The sequence below is a fragment of the Notechis scutatus genome, chromosome 3 (genome assembly GCF_049901735.1).
Source record: "Notechis scutatus isolate UNSWTSFEM ecotype Mainland chromosome 3, rNotScu1.2, whole genome shotgun sequence".
Taxonomy (NCBI): domain Eukaryota; kingdom Metazoa; phylum Chordata; class Lepidosauria; order Squamata; family Elapidae; genus Notechis; species Notechis scutatus.
This window is the reverse complement of record NC_142011.1, coordinates 147,366,743-147,385,748: the sequence shown is the minus strand read 5'-3', so window position 1 is coordinate 147,385,748 and position 19,006 is coordinate 147,366,743. Positions and strand designations below refer to the sequence as shown.

At 39.6% G+C, this 19,006-nt stretch overlaps 1 long non-coding RNA gene across 1 annotated transcript in view; it reads left to right on the top strand.

The window, feature by feature from the left end:
• The window catches only part of LOC148131434 (uncharacterized), a 37,931-nt gene extending 20,519 nt beyond the window's left edge, over nucleotides 1-17,412 (top strand). Inside the window, exons 2-3 of the long non-coding RNA XR_015748370.1 lie at nucleotides 16,833-16,949; nucleotides 17,224-17,412. This is a non-coding gene — a long non-coding RNA (uncharacterized LOC148131434). The remainder of the gene's footprint in view (nucleotides 1-16,832; nucleotides 16,950-17,223) is intronic.
• Nucleotides 17,413-19,006: the final 1,594 nt, after the last annotated feature.

The following is a 19,006-nucleotide window of genomic DNA, read 5'->3' as shown; positions in this document are numbered from 1 at the left end:
GGTTAATTCCCAGAAGGCTGAGCGAAAATCATGCTATATTGTTTTTCTGTCACCTAGAAGGGTAATAGAACCACCAAAAAGCAATGCCACAACATTCACCTCCCCAAAGCAGTTTAACAATACTGTGGCTAAAAGTATCCATGCCAGCCAAAAGATCTAGGAGAATCAATAAAGCTGCCCTTTCTGTAGCTCTCTGCCAGTATAGATTATCTATCAGAGCAATCAAGGCTGATTCAATGCTAAATCTGGAGCAATGCTCAGATAAAAAAAGAACCAAAATAATCTATTTAATTTAAGAACCTCTCGTGCTCCCATCTTTTCCACCAGCCTGGTTAAATGTATAAAAACATTGATCAATTGTCAATAGCTAATGAAATTGACTGGATCCAATGATGATACCTTAAGCATGGGCTCCTCTGCGCTGCTTCCTTTTAAGTGGTAGGTAAATGCAAATATGTTTATACTTATTAGGCAGAAGATGATCCGACTGTATGCACCCCACTAATTCCTATGTGCACTTTTTGATGCATAGGAATTTCCTGCTGACACCCTGAATTTTTTTGTACACCATGCACACATGCACACATTGTTACATAGAAACAGCTAGGCTTACCAATGGAGATGCTCATGAAATGTGTGTGTGTATGTGTGTGTGTGTGTGTGTGAGAGAGAGAGAGAGAGAGAGAGAGAGAGAGAGAGAGAGAGAGAGAGAGAGAGAAAAGGGGGCTGGATCCATGGATCCATCTTGAGACAGATTTTCAGGGCTGCCACAACGGGGGATGGGCGAACTGTGGGAACAAGAGAGTAGCAAAGGGAATATAGCCATAACAACATTCTTTCACAAGAGAGCAAGGACAAGCTGCTGGCACCTGGAGGGGAGTGACCGAAATTTGGTGGCAACTGAGACAGGAGATTGATTGGGCCATGTGATCTAAAAGTCACTAAATGAGGCAGGGTGTGAGTTTTGGTGTAGAGGGGGGAAAATGCAGGAATTCAGATTTGTTCTTTCCCCAGATGTGCCAACATGACTTCTCTAATAAATTCTTACTCTGATGGATTTTGTCTGAGAATTCTGAATTGTATTGAGGGTTTAATTGAAATGCTGACATTAACCCAAATCTCCAGTTAAGAAAATTCCAGCAGACAGTGTGTGTCTGTCACAGTGGCTATTGGTGGTGCAGAACTGCAGGCTACCTCCCTGCTCACTCCAGGAGTTTGATCCTGACTGGCTCAAGGCTGACTCAGTCTTCCATCCTTCCAAGGTTGGTAAAATGAGGGCCCATATTGTTGAGGGCAATATGTTGACTCTGTAAACTGCTTAGAAAGGGCTATAAAGCACTATGAAGTGGTATATAAGTGCTATTGCTATTGCTACAGCAAGCACTGTTTTTGCAGAGTAGGTTAAGGGGAGTGTTTGTGATACTACACTGCTGCCAAGGTTTATTGATTACTTAAGCATAATTTTGTCAAGATGGAAAAAAGAAAGCCAAACAAGCTTATAGAAACATACAAAAAGGCTATTGCTTTAAAAAGTATCTGGCAGCAAGCTCTGAGTGAATGTATTTTGACAAGCACAGTTGGTACATTTCTGTCTAATCTATAGGCTTTGTTAGTTCCCTCTGCACTAAATCAACCATCCAGGCATATTTCTCCTGTGAGCAGGAGAATAATTCTGGTATACACCACAGCTAGAACTGTGTTTTGACTGCTCCACCATTAGGTATATGTTTGCAAAAGGTATATTTTTGTAAAGACCAGTGTAAGGTTACAAGAAAATTCCACTGGAGAGTAGCCTCGGATTTCCTGGAGCAGTGCCATTTGATCCAAATTTATCCAAGTGCATTATCACTATGTGGGGGGAAAAAGTGCTGACTGTAAGCAAAATGATATATTGAAAAGCTCTGGTGATAGAAAAGATTCATGAACATAAGAGTTGCTTGATATTGAGCCTGTCCTCTATCTACCTGTCTCCTTATCAGGGCTAGCTTTCTTTTGACGTTCCAGATGGTTGTGGCATTCCCATTCCCAGCTGCTTTGGCCAGATGACCCAATGTGCTGGGAATGGGAGCCCAGCAACATCTGGGTTCCCACCCATGCTTTCTTCACCACCATTTTCCCAGGCATTCAGCCACAAATGGAACCTTTTTTCAGCCCCTCACAAAGTGGAAACGAATTTGGATTTTGGCTGGGCAGTCATGTGCTCTCTCATGAGATATGGTGCTTGATGAAAACTAGATGTCAGCCTCAAGAGATACCCATCCCTACCTATCAAGATATATCCGCTCCTAATTATGGTTCATTTGTTGCTATGCTTTACTTCTCTTTGGCTGTCATGAAACGGTGGAGGGGGTTCAAGGGAAGAAGGCAGGAGGTGTTTTGCATTCTTTTTGCTGGGTAAGGAAAGGGAGGGGGATCTTTTGTTGTAACTTTCCTAACCTCTGTCTTTATGCGCAACTGCGAACTTTTATCTGTCATAATGAAGCCTCATCATCACCTAGAGATGACCACATGATCCTATTCAGGGAAGGCAATTCTATCCCTTTGGATGCATTTTACCCGCCAATATTTTAGTTTCGGAATTGATTCTGTTTGCTACCATTCATTTTCCAGTAAAAGATAAATTTTGCTCTACACCATGGAGGTGTTGCATTTTTTGGGTCTAGAAGGAGTACAGATTCTTTGTTGTACACTAGAGGTGATTTTTAACCTAAGCAGATGGCTTGAAAAATATTGGTTCAATGAGACAATAACCACTATACCAAGAGTTTAAATGGAATCTGGGACACTTGCCCAACTTCTAGCTGATGTTTCTACTCCTTGTGCATGCAACCCCCACGTTTTAAAGAGGCCCTTGCAGAAGCAAGAATGCTTCTTTACTCAGGCTCAGTAGCAATTCTATTAAGAATAGCAATTCTATTAAGAAAAAATTATCTCACTCTTAGATTATGAGTGCTGCGTGTCCATCTACATTTCTACAATAATCATCTTGAAATATGCATTTCTGCAAGAAGGCTTAAGAAAGTAAACCCACAGACAAACGAGAATCTCTCTGAGATGAATGAAATCCTTCTTTGATCACTGAGGATTTTAATAAGAGATTGGATAGCCATTTGTTGGAAATGATAGAGGGTCTCCTGCTTGACCAGGGGGTTGGACTAGAAGACCTCTAAGGTCCCTTCCAACTTTGTTATTCTGCTATTCTGAGATAAAAACAACTACTATATACAAGTTGGGACTTAATTACCATGTTCAATTAAGAGCCTTTGTTATGCCGGGGTGCTAAAGGTAGTGATTGGTATTGTAGAGTAACAACATAAATCATGAAGGTAAATAATAAGTGCCATCAATGATATCACCATCCATTTTTTCCTTCTTCTTCAGGAATCCTTGGTTCTTTCAGAGCCTGGTTGTTGCTTGGAGACCTTACATTACCTGACTAGGTAAAATGACACCACAGTTCCGCTCTGAGCTACCTGTATTCTCATCTATTGGTACTTTCTGTCTTTATGACTTGTTGGTTGTCAAAAGGTTGTAGAGAAGAGAATGGAAAACATATGTAGTAGGCTATGTGGATCATTCAGAAGTGGTGCTTTGTGATGTATAGGACCATGAACAGATCTCTCTTCAAAATGTGAAAGCAACCCTGTCTTCTTCTAGACTTATGCTGTAGCTTTGTAAGTCATTCCTATGTTTTTGAAGACAGCCAGCAACATACAAAGCAGTAGTACAATGTTGGGAAAGAGATGCTTAGTAGATATTGTTCAGCATTTTGAACCACCCCTTCAGATTTGCAGAGTCTTGGCCCAGAATAACATGAAGCATTGATTCCATGCTGGAAATTGGGGTTAAGAGAGGCTGAGGTTCATTGTGGTTAGGGCCTGGGTGGGGCCTGAAAAGATGACAATAATTGGAAGCTATTTTGAAGATTCAAAAATACTTTGAGTTCTTAAGCACAGAATATAAACTGACAAACAGCATTGAGACCTGAAGGTTCATTGCCCACTGCAATATCATAAAACAGCTTTTTTCCAATTTGATGCCTTCTAGATATGCTGAGATTATTAATTCCAGAAGTCCCAGGCAGCCAAACCAGAAAACATACCACCATTTCAGATAAAGTGGTAAATTCTGAATTTTTCTCCCTCTCTCATGAGGCCTGCACACACACACACACACACACACACACACACACACACGGGCTCAAAACACATTAAACTGCTTGCTTGCTTGCTTGCATGCTTTGTTTGCTAGCTGTAGAAGCCATGAAATATGATAGTAGCTGATGCCCAGCACGATAGGGTTTTTATGTTGTGATGAACAGTCATCTTCTTGGAGCCAAATAGTAATCACTATCTCCTTTTGGCAATAGTGTAACCAACAGATGGTAGCAATTTTCAAGTACTGTCAACTTCAGCAGCATTGGCATAGGTAGCTTAGAGAGAAAAGCTGAATATTCTGCTGCCAAATTTTAACATTTGAGAGATTTAGTCCTCCCCTGTATAGAGATCTCAAGTTATCATGAAATTTAAAGAAGAGTTTCTTCTTGGCTCTTCAGCCACATTTTTCCAGGGATAGTCGTGAAACTTTTTTTTTTTTTGCTTCTCATCTTATATTCACACATATCCAGAACATTAACTTTTAATCTCTTGTGGCTTGGAATTTTAGTCCCTCTTGTGGAATTGCCTGATCCCAAGGAGAAAGTGTGCCCCCCAAAAGTTTCAGGCCATTCCTCAATCCTGCCATCAATAATGCACAACTTATCTTCCATTTATATAATCTCATAGATTCAGCTATAAGATTAATGTGCTCCTAGCTCTGTATTCATAGAGACTGCCTGGATCCTCAGTCTTCATGTGCAGTCAGAGATTCAGGCTGTACCGAACTCCATGTTCATGAATGTCCCCATGTCAAATGTTCACACTGTAACATGGATGAAATCACAAGAACCCATGATTTTTTTAGACAGAGCCTATAAATTGCTTTTCATAGGATAGGCCAAGGACACCCACATTTTCTGGGGAGGTTCTACAACAACCTACCACATTCAACTCACCATGGCCAACTTGCCATGGGACAAGAGTTACACTAATATCAAAGAAATAATCTGATGGAATCATTAAAGAAAGGATGCTAAAGGAAGGACAAAATTAAATGTGAATGACAACAATTAAAATATTTTTAAAATTATTTCAAATAATTAAATTGAATTGTCCAGACAGCGAGTTGCCCTGTGGCGAGTTGGCTAGGGCAGAATTGGCCATGGCAAATGGACCATGGTGAGTTGGCTGTAGCAAGTTCTCCCATTCCCTTTTGTGGGAGCTAGGCAAGTGTGAAGATTTGTGGATTGAATGGGTATTCTTTGGCTGAGCAGGGGAGCACACCTCCAAAGCTGGCATTGGCTGTAGCCATTGCTATTTTTATTTCGTAAAAAAAAAAGAGAGAGAGCTGATGACTTAAACTTTGTCTCGTGTATATGTACCTGTGCAAAAAGAAGTTTAAATCTCCAGCTCCTTCTTTAATGCATGAGCATCTGTCTGTCTGTCTTACAAAATTAAAAAGAGATGCCAGGAATTAGGCAGATTGATTCTACAAGCCTCAAAGCTGAGAGGACCAAATAAAGGGTGAAAATCTCTTTGGAGCCTGAACTGTGCAAGTGGGAAAAAGGACTTTCATCCAGTGAGATCTGCAGTGAGATTTTTAAAAAATGGTGGTTGCAGCAGGCTAATTGGAGTTCCACCCTATTATATGTGTGCCAACATCACACACGATTATAAAGGGTCAGGATTCAAGGTTCTGGCACAAACTACCATCTTGACATTAAAAAAAATCAACAACCTCTCTCAGGGCCATTGGTTTCATCCTTGAAAGGAAAGGTGATCTTGCCTTAGTGTTATATGATGTTTCTTGAACTTGAGCCACATTTATTACAATGTAGGAACAAAACGAATCCAAACTGTTTTTCGATAAATATATTTTTCTGAAGTTAGAAAATCAGTCAAAGGAATCAAAGTGTGAAACCTAAGAAGAAAAGACACAATTTAATAGTACCACCCTTCATAGTTGCTATCATTGGCAAATACTAGAGTGCATATGAGCTATAAATCTCTTAACCCCCAAAAGGGAGAAAATGGGATAGTAGAAGAAAAAGACTTACGATTACCATGTCAATGCTAATACTGTAAACTCTTATTTTCGAAAAGGGATGTTTTCCCTTATTTTCAGTTGCAAGCTATTTTCTTACCCTGCTATTACAGTGGGGTACAGTTTAATAGAATGCCAATTTCCCCCCGGTATCATGAACCGTAAATAACATCAATACCCACAAATTTGTGGCCTGTGTTTGAGCAATTGCTGAGAGAGAAAAATGAAAACAAACATTAATTGTAAATCCTTCCTTCCTCAGTCTTTATTTAGAAAACATATTATACCACTAAGGCTGAAATTTGACTGAACTATGACCTTTGACTCAGCTCTATTTTAAGATGACTTCCTTCATCTTTTGGGAGCAGGGAGCTGCCTTTTGGCTTGCTTTTTGGCTTGTCTGAATATTGTGGGTGTGTAAGTTACAAAAACCAGAGCAATTTACAGCAAGCTTCAAGACATATTTTCTAATTGGAATGTGTAGGTCCAATGTAAGTGTCACTTGTACCTTGGGTCGAGCTGTGATTGTTCATAATGATCAGTGGCCATCCTTAACCTGGGCTAGCTACTTGTGGACTTCAACTCCCAGAATTCCTACACACACACACACACAAAAACACACACACTTTTAATATATATTTGTTTATTTTGGACACTTTTAAGGCTATCCAATAACTAGAGTTCTCTAGATGGTACAGAAGTAAATTAGAAACATAAAATACAAACCTATAAAAATGCCTCTCCAAGGAGAACATTTCACAGATGGGCACCACAACTAAAAAAAAAAATCATTTACTCAACTGCAAAGATTTACACAAAGCTATTGTGACATTTAATGCACGGTTGGGGGCTCAATTCCTGTGTTTTACACATGCAAAAAAAATGCATACATATTTGGCAACTGACCTGAAAATAATAAAAAAAATATCCTTCCAAAAGGCCATCTAAAAGCCTCTGGGGCCTCCTCTAGGGCAGAGAACCACATGGATATCAGGATCCATTGTGAGATATTTTTTCCAAGTTGTCTTCCCTACCTCAGGGATCCCCAACCTTTTCGACGCCGCGGCCCGGTTCTGGTATCAGCTGGGCGCCATGCCGCCCGGCGTCAACTGGGCGCCGCCATCTTTTATGACGAAAAGGCGCTTCCGGTGGCGTCACCGAAGCGCTGTTTCGTCAAAAGATGGCGGCGCCAGCGCTTCCAGTGAGCTTTTCGGTAGAAATGGCTTTCTACCCGGAAAAGCTCACCGAAGTGCTAGCGCCGCCATCTTTTTATGACGAAACAGCGCCCGGTGAGCTTTCTACCCGGAAAAGCTCACCAGAAGCGCTTTTTACAAAAAGATGGCGGCGCCAGCAACCAGCGGCCCGGTAAGGCTTGTTCCGCGCCCGGACCGGTCCGCGGACCGGCGGTTGGGGACCCCTGCCCTACCTTACTCATTGCCCATTGAAATAAATAAATAAGAAATTAGTGAGTGAGTGAGTGAGTGACTGAATGAATTTCCAAAGATAAATTGGCAATTGTCTGATACCACCAGGTTCATTGGAAACAGAAGAGTTTCATAAATACTATGAATTATTTAGCTCTATCTTTCATTTTTTTAAATCTCTCAGACTCACAAAGCTGAGGCAAGCAAATTTAAACTAGGAGAACGAGATTTGTTGTATTTTCTACATGCAATATATCACATAAATGTCATGCTGTTTAACTTGGAATTATATCATAGATCTCCAGAGAAGAATAAAAATAAGACTGAATTCTTGATCCTAAAGAAATGTTTGGATGAATTAATGCTAGCTGCAAGCCACAATTGTTACTACTGGCATAACTCTTGATCCACAAAATAGTCATTCTTACTTCATTGTAGTTTTCCCCAGAAGGAAAAGGAAGAAGCAGGATTCTCTATATGAATATCCTGGGCAAGGCAAGTTTTTTTTAAAACATGTGAATTTCTTATCCTACTGTCAGAAAGCACTTAGGTCTAAAGCTATAGTCCTTCTAGATCAGGGGTGTCAAACTCACATCATCACGGTGGCATCACGTGACATATAGGGACTTTTCCCCCACTTCACTAAACCAGGCATGGGCATGGCCAGCCCATGGCGCATCCGGCCTGCAGGCTGGGAGTTTGACAGCCCTGTTCTAGGTAGTCTTCCTATTGGGAGTATGGTTGGGTTTTTTAGATCTATGGTGCAACAATTGAAAGGAACACTAGGTAGAATGAAATAGAAATTTTTATTTATTTTATTTTATTTGTCAATCGCTTACAAGATAATAGGTATAAGTATAAACATGAGTAAGAATACAGAAAATAGGTATGATTAAATGAGGACAATAGGACAGGGACGGGAGGCACAATGGTGCACTTATGCATGCCCCTTACAGACCTCTTAGGAATGGGGTGAGGTCAATAGTGGATAGTTTGAGGTTAAAGGACTGGGGGTTTGAGGATGTAACTACAGAGTCAGGTAGTGCATTCCAGGCATTGACCACTCTGTTGCTGAAGTCGTACTTTCTACAATCAAGTTTGGAGCAGTTAACATTGAGTTTGTATCTGTTGTGTGCTCTTGTATTGTTGCGGTTGAAGCTGAAGTAGTGATTGACTGGTAGGACATTGTAGCAGATAATTTTGTGTACTACGCTTAAGTCCAACCATAGGCAGCGTAGTTCAAGATTGTCCAAGCCCAAAATTTCAAGTCTGGTGATATAGGGTATTCTGTTAACTACCATTCTAGTGAGCATGTGAAACTCTACAGCAAGAGTGTCCAACCTTGGCAACTTTAAGACTCGTGGCCTTCAACTCTCAGAATTCCCCAGCCACAATAGCTGATTGAGGAATTCTGAGAGTTCAAGTCCACAGGTCTTACAATTATCAAGGCTGGATACCCCTGCTATGCAGTTTAGAGCCATTAACCCCAAACCAATGGAGTCTATCCCAGATAAAATAAGGTACTTCAGCAAACTCTTGGAGTAAAGACCAATAATCTTTACTCATAATAAAACTGTCATATAAATCCCATTGGCTCTTTGTGCCCCTCATAGCATGGCACAAAGAGCCATGGAAAGATATATGCTTGGCATTACAAGATAAAATAGAAAGACCTGCACATGGATTAGAGAACAAACAAAAGTATACGATATGATCAAGAGAGTAAAAGAATGGGAATGGAGATGGGCTGCTCACATAGCAAGAAGAACTGATGGCAGGTGGACCAAGGCAGTCATAGAATGGATCCCGCTTGATAAGAAGCGTCCACGAAAGAGACCTAAAACATGATGGAGAGGCGACATCAGCAAGTATTGTGGGCCGAATGGGCAAAAGAAAGCTCAGGACAGTCCACTGATTTAACTGATTGATAAACCACAGTATATAGGCAGCAATACCACTGGGAAGAGAAATTATTCCTCAGTTCTTCAGCTGGGGCGGAAGGACTTTACATCGACCATTATTTAATTCATGAGTATTCTGTTCTCCCTGCCAAGGACAGGAAGAAATGCTTGAGGAAATACCTGCTTAGGTGCCAATCGAAGTTTGCTACCCTTCTCTTGTGCTGAGCTCTGTTTCTGATTGCAAAGTTCTTGGGCTGCAGTTTGCAGTGGAAGGGTGTTGGGGATTACAGGATTAGCAGAAACATAACAGACCCTGGAATGGTACAGCTACTCTGTAAAGTGCCAGATTCTTTTATGGGCCAAAGCACTGTGATGAGAACATCTGCAAAGATGATTTACAGAAAGGAAGAAGTTGCTTTGATTTGTAAAAAAAAACAAAAAACAAATGATAAAAACAAATATACTTATCAACAGCCAACATCTGGGAGCCTGTGCAATGTCTCTTCTTTCACCTGAAAAACCATAGAGCATAATCTGCTAAATTCTGGTTGCTCTCAGTGAGGGAAAAGTTATAAGCAGAAACACCTGCATATCACTTGGGCAGACTCAGCCACAGATCCATGTGTTCACTCCAGTGTGCAGATCTGACAACAAGTAAAATTCAATTGGCAGGGAAAGCAGAAAATAATTTTACAGAACTTTTTTTCTCCCTGTTAGCTACTGTTCATTTCTTTCATGTTTCCATGCCCCCTAGTAAAACTTTATTTCTTCCTGGGACAAGGGTTAGAACACCAATAAAATCTATACCTAGAGCCAGTTTGGTTTACTATAGGGGTCCCCAAACTTGGCAACTGTAAGACTTGTGGACTTCAACTCCCAGAATTCTGGGAGTTGAAGTCCACAAGTCTTAAAGTTGCCAAGTTTGGAGACTTCTGGTCTACTAGTTAAGGCAGCAGGCTACAAACCAGGAGACCATGAGTTCTAGTTCCGCCATAGGTATGAAAGGCCTACGTGACCTTGGCCTAGTCATTCATTCCCAGCCTAACTGTCCTCACAGTGTTTTATTGTGGGGAAAATAGGAGTACTATGTATGTTGACTCCTTGAGATAAAAATAATAAAGGTGGGACAAAAATAAATAAAATATACAGTAGGTGGATATTTTTTTCAGATAACATTAGGTTGGATGCTGAGCTTAGGATACCATACGTGGGCTCCAAAATTCCAGATGAATACTTGATAGCAGCCAAGAATTTTTGGTATCTCCCTGTGCCATCTAATGATTATTTGGAATTTTGCAGTCTAAATGGGACCACCTTAGTTGATCCTACCTTCATAGTTTGAATCTTACTGTACAGCCCACAGCCCTGCACAGATATGTGTATTTGACACTATTTACCTCCACTTTGGCCATTTTACAATTAAAAATGTAAATACTAAGATAAACTTCTAAAGGAAATGCCACTGCTGCAGATCCAAATAATTTATCCATGCTTGACCAGATCAAAAATTATGAACTTTGTTCAAATGGACTGGCTAAAAGAAATATGCAACTCTGGAAGAAATTGTGCAGCACAAGATTGCTGAAGTAGGTTGTCTGTCCACAATTGCACCCATTTATTTCCAACAAAGGGGGAGAGATGACTTTTGAGCAATGTAGTTCAACTTGAAGGAATTCCATTTTTGGTTTTCCAGCCTAGATTTTTCTTTGCTTTTAAAATTGTTTTTGTTATGGTTCATCACACAGTTAGTCAGATATTTAGACTGGATTTGGTATTTCTGTCCTCTTCTTGAGTCATTCCAAGAATCTGAAATAGGCAGATGTGGATGTGTGATGGTCACAGTTTTTGTCACAGAATGTAAGCTGTTCTGAGTACAGCTGACTTACATTTGACTGATGGCAATTTTGTCAATGCCAATGGTGTTGAAGTAGTGGTCCAGTTGTTTTTGGATTGCACCCAAGGCACCTATCATTATTGGGACTACTTTTATCTTCTTTTGCAACAGTCATTCTATTTCTATTTGCAGGTGTCAACTCATAAAATATTTCTATGGTTGTTTTGTATTTTATTATCTTCTCCAGTTCTTTCTCTTCTATTCTCCTATCTCCAAGTACTATGAAGAGGCATGGTGGCTCAGTAGTTTAATGATGCTGGAAAAGGTCTGTACTCTGGCAGTTCGAGCTCTAGCAGTATGTGACAGAGTGAGCTTCCATCACTTGCCTCAGTTTTTGCCAACCCAGTTTGAAAGCATGTTACATGCAAGCAGATAAATAGGTACCACTTCAATAGGGGGAAAACAGCACTTCAAGCGACAGTACACATTCAATTGGTGCTAGACCTGCCCAAATGTGATATTTGAATGCGAGGTGACATTGGTGGTGGGAAAAGCCCTGGATAACACTACAGAATGCCATCAAGCCTTCTGAATTGCTCCCTGGATAGCGCACAAGTATGAACTGAATGGCTAGCTATCAGCAGCAGCAAAACAATTACGTTGCATTTACTCTGTGACCTTCTGGCTAATGTAACATCGCTATAAATAAATAAATAAATCTAAATACTCCCATATCCACTATCCAAACTTTTTTTTCTTTCTTATGGATAATTGGGGTCTTATGAGGCAGATGCCTGTCTGTTGGAATCCTAAAGACCCAGAACACTTTAGCCTTTTCATTTTCTATTTCCTTTCTCCATTTTATGACAATAATGGTGGGAACACCATTCTTAATCTTAATACTATTAATCTTGATGTCTCATTATTTTTAATGACTTCTGTCATACACACTTTCTTTCATTAATTTGATATCATAAAATAAAATGCACTGATTTTTTTTTAAAAAAGGGGTACCTTCCGCTTGCCTTTGAGCAAGTATGTCCTTGTTTTTTGCTCTTGTACCAATGTAGAACTGGCTGTTTCTAACTTTGTCTGATGTTGTGCTTTTGTACCATACAAGCAGGATCCCTCCAAGGAGTCATTTCTACTTTTTTTTATGTGTGGCATAAAGGCAGAGGCAGAATGATCAACCTGAGTTATAGCTTTTTATATACAGATGCCAATATAGAGGCAGTACTCATAAAGAAAGGTCCCTGGCCTTGACATGCTCATCAGTGGCCCTTACGATAAGGTTATTACTTGGTGACTCAGGAATGGGCATCCTAAGTAATAGCCTTCCTCCATCTCTGCACTATTGAACATTTCCCTAAGAAAGGTCCACATGGTGTTCTAGTCTATTATCATTTTGCTAACAATAAAAATCTCATTGATTTTGTCAGGTTATTTTTTTTATTTCTTCTGCTGCTTAAATAGCTTTATCTCTGGTATTTTAAAAATATGTACGCCATACTTTTAGTTGCTGCTTTAAATTGAAAGTTCATTTTGACTGGATGGCCCCTGGAGAATTCCATGCTGTAGAATGAATGACCAACATGTACATGGAAGGAAGCCACTAAGGTTTAAAATGAGTAAATTAGTGAACCCAGAAGCTCATCACAATTTTAAGAGGTTTCCAACATTGGTGGGATTCAAAAAATTTTACTACCGGTTCCGTGGGCAAGGCTTGGTGGGCATGGCAGGGGAGGGATACTGTAAAATCTCCAGTCAGAGGTGGTATTTGTCGGTTCTCCGAACTACACAAAATTTCCGCTACCGGTTTTTCAGAACTGGTTAGAATCTGCTGAATACCACCTCTGGTTTCCACCCACGGCACAACCTAGTAGCTGGCATTGTGTACAGGAACATTTGCACCAGAGGTGGTATTCAGCAGGTTCTGACCAGTTCTGGAGAACCGGTAGTGGAAATTTTGAGTAGTTCAGAGAACCGGCAAATACCACCTCTGACTGGAGATTTTACAGTATCCTTCCCCTGCCACGCCCACTAAGCCATGCCCACAGAACTGGTAGTAAAAAAATTTGAATCCCACCACTGATTTGCACAGAGTATGGTCTAGACATTCCCATGTCCAGATGAAAGATTCCATGAAAGTCATGGAGAATAAGAGGGTTAAGTTCACACACATACACACACACACACACACCACATTGGGTTATATGGAAATCCCCAGTTGTTCTTCCACCTACATGCCAAGCAGACTCATTCCTGCTGAGTGTCAGTAAGGCCACTGTATTAAAGACTTTCCAGACCCTTTGTCTAAACTTTCTCACTTTAGTAATAGTAGCTCCTTCCCAACAATCCTTCATTTTGTTCTTAACAAAAGAGGTACATTCTGTTTTGTTTTTCACAGTTGTAGAAATGATGGACATTGACCAAACTGATCAAAACAGGAGATGTTCTTAAAGACTGAACTTAACGTTCCATTTGAACAGTATTCCAGTTCCAATAGACTTTTTGACCTATAAAACTGTTTTCTATAAAGCCGATTTATTCAAAAATGAGAAGAGTTATAATATTTACATGAACTGTTTACAAAATTTAAGAATCTTTCATGGGAGATAATGAATATGGAAGCAAGTTGCTTTACATGAAATCATAGTGTAAGAAATTCAGGACTTGATTTCAACAAATCATAAAGACCCCAGATTAGAAGAATGTGATGCAAGAGATGCATACACATCTAATCATCCCCAGCATATTTAAATAGCAGACTAAGCTAAGCTAATATTTTTGGGATATAACTGATTTTATAAAGACAACATTTTGGTTTATGGAATGAAAATTATATTACTGTTAAAATACATTAGCTATGATTTATAGTGTATTTTAATATCAATCTAAAGAGCCTCAGACACTTTTTGCACTTCTGAAAGCAGACCTTGCAATATTCAATAGTTCACAAGCTAATTTGTTTCATATTTTCCTGCATCTATTGTATAATAGTCAGTGTCTCTCCTCTTATTCACAGTCCTGAATTATAATTGCTGGATTTTAAATTAATGTATTTTATGTGTAATGTGGCTTTTCTTGTGTACTCTCCAATCTGATCAGAGCAGTTAGTGCAAAAGCTATTTTAATTGAGTTTCTGTTAGAATAGTAGCTGGAGAATTATGCCTGGGTCATGTTGGAATAAAGTTTTATCAATGTTTCATCCAAGAGGGGTCTGCTTCAAAGCAGCACAATGGATATGGATGGGATAATAAAACAATGAAATGAAGGAAACATAAGTGATTTGTAGTCAGAATATCAAGTGGAAAGAAACAACCTTGCCACAGAAAACATAAAAGCGAACTGAAATCTGGATTCAACAAACAAATAAGCCCCCAAAAAGAACATTGCAATGTTCCAAGCATACAATAATAGCAGGTGAAAGAATATTGACTTATTTATGGCATTTTTAATCAAGCTCAAAGTTATCTAAGTAGGAAAAAATAATAAATGGGAAATAGCATGTAAGAAAAATTATAAGCAAAGGCGAGGGAGAGTACATGAAAATTAGAGGTGATGACACCCCAGCATAATGTAAGTACTTAAAATACATCCAATGATTAACATCCAAAATAACTAAGAGAAAAGGAAGGTCTTCCCCTGGTACCCAAAATAATGTGTGGTGGCCAAATCTCCTTTGAGAAGATATTTCATAAGTAGGTGTCCCAATCTAGAAAAAAACTTACCTCCTTATTTATTAAGGACAAATAGAACAACTAGAAACACCCTAGATCACAGGTCCCCAAACTTGGCAACTTTAAGACTTGTGGACTTCAACTCCCAGGAGGTTGAGGTCCACAAGTCTTAAAGCTGCCAAGTTTGGGGACCCTTGCCCTAGATGGACTTAGCCAAGGCCCCCCTTTTTAAGTACTCTGCTCCAAATGGCAATCTTAAAGATTGTTGAGATCACTACTAATACTGTTGATTTAGTCACAGAAATTGATTGAAAAAAACAATAAGCTGAAAGAGCACTTGAATCCCTTGATTGTATCAGAAACATTATTTGGGACAAATTAAAGCTTTTGAATCGTTTTGAACAAAAGCCACAAACAAGGCATAACATTAATACAGCTGGGAGGATGCCAGAGATCTCTCTCATTCCAGAGAGATTTGCAGCTGGCACATCAACCGTGGTTGATAAAAGCATTCCTAAGCAATAATAGCAGGCAGTGTGAATGCACGAGTATCTAAGCTAATACCAGCCTTATTTGCAATGTCAACCACATAACAAAAGGGACAAAGGTTGCATTACTGCCCTCTTGCCCATTTTTATCCCTTGCAAGCTATTCATGGCATTGGGAGAGACATATTTAGTTCTTTAAAGTTTTGATTCTGCATTGCTCTTTAGTAGCAGCCCATATCAAGCATTGCAAGAATAATTGGGCACAGAATTTCCTATCCAGATTTCTCAAAGCAAAGTATTCAAATCTGGCTGGCAAGTAAGGCACCTGCATTCTCCCAGCCTCATTTTTAAAAAAATCAATTCATTTTATTGCATTTACAAAGCAATGTAATAAGCAATGTTCTTAACAAGCAACCTGAAGATTATCTGAAATCTGAAAGAATGTAAAGCTGCTGCAATTGAATAACATAAATGTAGAATAGATACTTGTGACATGCAGTCATCCCTCTATATAGATAGAAAGATATATGCAGAGGTGCGATTCAAGAGGTGTAACAACCGGTTCGGTGAGTCTGCACTTTGTGTGCACGCAGAGTGTTTGCTACTGACCTTCTCCAGCAATCTCTATGTGTTAAACAGCTGACACGCGGCAATCCGCTGTGCCATGTGAATCAGCTGAGCTTGAAAACCCAGAAATAAAGCACAGACTAGAACTGTGGTGGGCAGGTGAGCCCAACAGCTGATCCTCGGAGCAAACTGGTTTGCCCACATCTGATCCTCGGTGCTACCGGTTCTCCCAAACCAGGCTGAACAAGTAGAATCCCATCATTGGATATATGATAGATAGATAGATAGATAGATAGATAGATAGATAGATAGATAGATAGATAGATAGATAGATAGATAGATAGATAGATAGATAGATAGATAGATAGATAGATAGATAGATAGAAAGATAGATAGATAGATAGATAGATAGATAGATAGATAGATAGATAGATAGATAGATAGATAGATAGATAGATAGATAGATAGATAGATATAGATATACTCATAGACACACACCAAGTCATAATATCTGCTCTCTGAAATAAACATGAATTTTAGCCTGCAATTGTTTTTGTTGGCTATGTATAATTGAACAGAAACTAATATACATACAATACCCTTGGGTGAACCAACAATTCATTTGTAAAAAGCATCTAAAGTTTAGGACAAAACTAATTATCTTATTAACACTTTTAAAGAAAAATATATAAACAATGCATTCATTGGGGGAGGGGCAGGTAAAGCACCCATGAAATCACAATTGGACTGGAAGTTGTATTAATTTCCTGAAGTTTTTTTTTTTTTTGTCTATGCAGCTTATGAACTTCGGTGGCACAGTGGTTAGAGTGCAGTATTGCAAGCTACTCCTACTGCAATTTGGTAGATCGAATCCCATCAGGCTCAAGGTTGACTCAACCTTCCATCCTTCCCAGGTGGGTAAAATGAGGACCAGGTTGTTGGGAGCAATATGCTGACTCTGTAAACCACTTAGAGAGGGCTGTAAAGCACTATTGCTATTATGGCTGGCTGGCTGAGGAATTCTGAGAGTTGAGATCCGCACATCTTAAAGTTATCAAGGTTGAGAAAGGTTGCTTTAGAAGCTGGCAGAAATGAAGATGATCTGGTGGCATTTGCACGTTGGGTCAAAACTGGCAAGACGGCAGACAGCATATACTCTCCAATCCATGTTCTGCCCCTTTATGACAGATTGAGGCACACCCCAAAAGGAGCAGGGTATTATGGATCATTGTGCTATGACATTCATCAGGTCTGCATTGGCTCAACCTGTTAACAACACTGAGATGAACACAGACAATCTTTTAACTGCTATAGAGAAATTGGGAAGCCAAAAATGGTGGTCATGTGAAGATATATCTCCTTTCTGGTAAAGTGGAAGTAAGGTGAGTGAAGGATGAATAAATCAGTCAACCAGGTGCTTTTCTAACCACTAAAGAAGCCATTAAAAACCATTAATGTGATTTATTTATTTTTACTTCTCTTGGTTTAGCCCTGCATTCCCTTCTACTGGTTTAATTTTTTTTCCCAAATGAAGATCATATAGAATAAAAGGCAATGATATTGCACAAATTCACAAAACACAAGCACAAAATGGATGTTTCTTATATAGTGTTGCACATAAAGCCTCCAGCAAAACTGTTCCTCTGCTTAAAGGAACATATCACATGAATGCCATTTTCAGTTTTGAGAAAGAAGCTTTTCAAAATCTGTGTTAGTTGTAAGTGGAGACTTGTATAGGTAGTGCCTGGTTCCCTAATGTTACTTTGCAAGTGCTAAAGCATCTCAGAGAACGCTGCTTTTAAAGAAAAGAAGCAGCTCATGGGTTCCTTAAGAACTGAAGTGGCTTTGTGCATCCATCATCTGTCCCATGCTGCTGATTATAATGATGAATGTATCATTCTCCTTGTATTTAAATTCTGAAGCAAAATGCACAGCCAAGCCTCTCCAGTTCTTGTTATTTCTTGTTTTCAGAAAAACACTGATGTTTCTTAAACAGGCCTAATTTATAATTTTAAAGTCATACAACAGTGCCTCGCTGTGCAAAAGCAACAAGAAAACAAGACTTCTTTGAGACCGTTGAAGAAAGAGGAGAGGAAAACAGTCTTGTGCTCTTTGAGGTCACTCCAACTTAAACCGCAGAAAGGGTGCAGGGCCGGGTTAGTCTTGTGATATATTTCTTTCCCTTTTAATCTGTTAAAAAAAACTCCCGCTGTCAAATGCTTGATCCAGCTGAGAAAGAATCCCCCGCCCTTAGAAGTGACATGAAAAATGACATATGACCAATGTGCTGATGTAGTTGCATCACTTTTTAGGTCTGTTTTCAAGGTCAGATGTTAGAATTGCATGATCTATCACCAGAATGGAACAAGTCAAATGAAGGGAGTCAGAATCGTGTCTGGATCGTCTTGCCTTGTTCCAAGTGACATTTGATGGCCCAATTCTTATTTTTGGCTGGCTCCAAAGACTGTTGTTTTCCTAATGTTCCTGTTCAACTATTAACAGAATAAGAGTTGGAAGGGGACCTTGGAGGTCTCCTAGTTTAACCCCCTGCTGAAGCAAGAAACCCTATACCATTTCAGACAAATTGTTGTCCAATCTCTTCTTAAAAACTTCCAGTGTTGGAAAACCCACAGCTTTTGGAGGCAAGTCATTCCCCTGATTAATTGTTCTAACTGTCAGGAAATTATCTTATTTCTAGGTCAGGGGTCGCCAAACTTTTGGACCTCAGGGGCCACCAAACTCATAATTTTAAATCCTGGGGACCACTAATATGAATTTTGAGTGATGGTGGCTTGCTGACATTGGTGGAAGAGAGAGAGAGAGAGATCTGATCTAATCTCTCTCTGTCCCCCCCTCTCTCTCTCTCAAACACACACACACACACACACACACACACAAACACACAGAGGCAGGGGTGGGATTCAAATTTCTTAGCAACCGGTTCTGTGGGCATGGCCTAATTTGTGGGTGT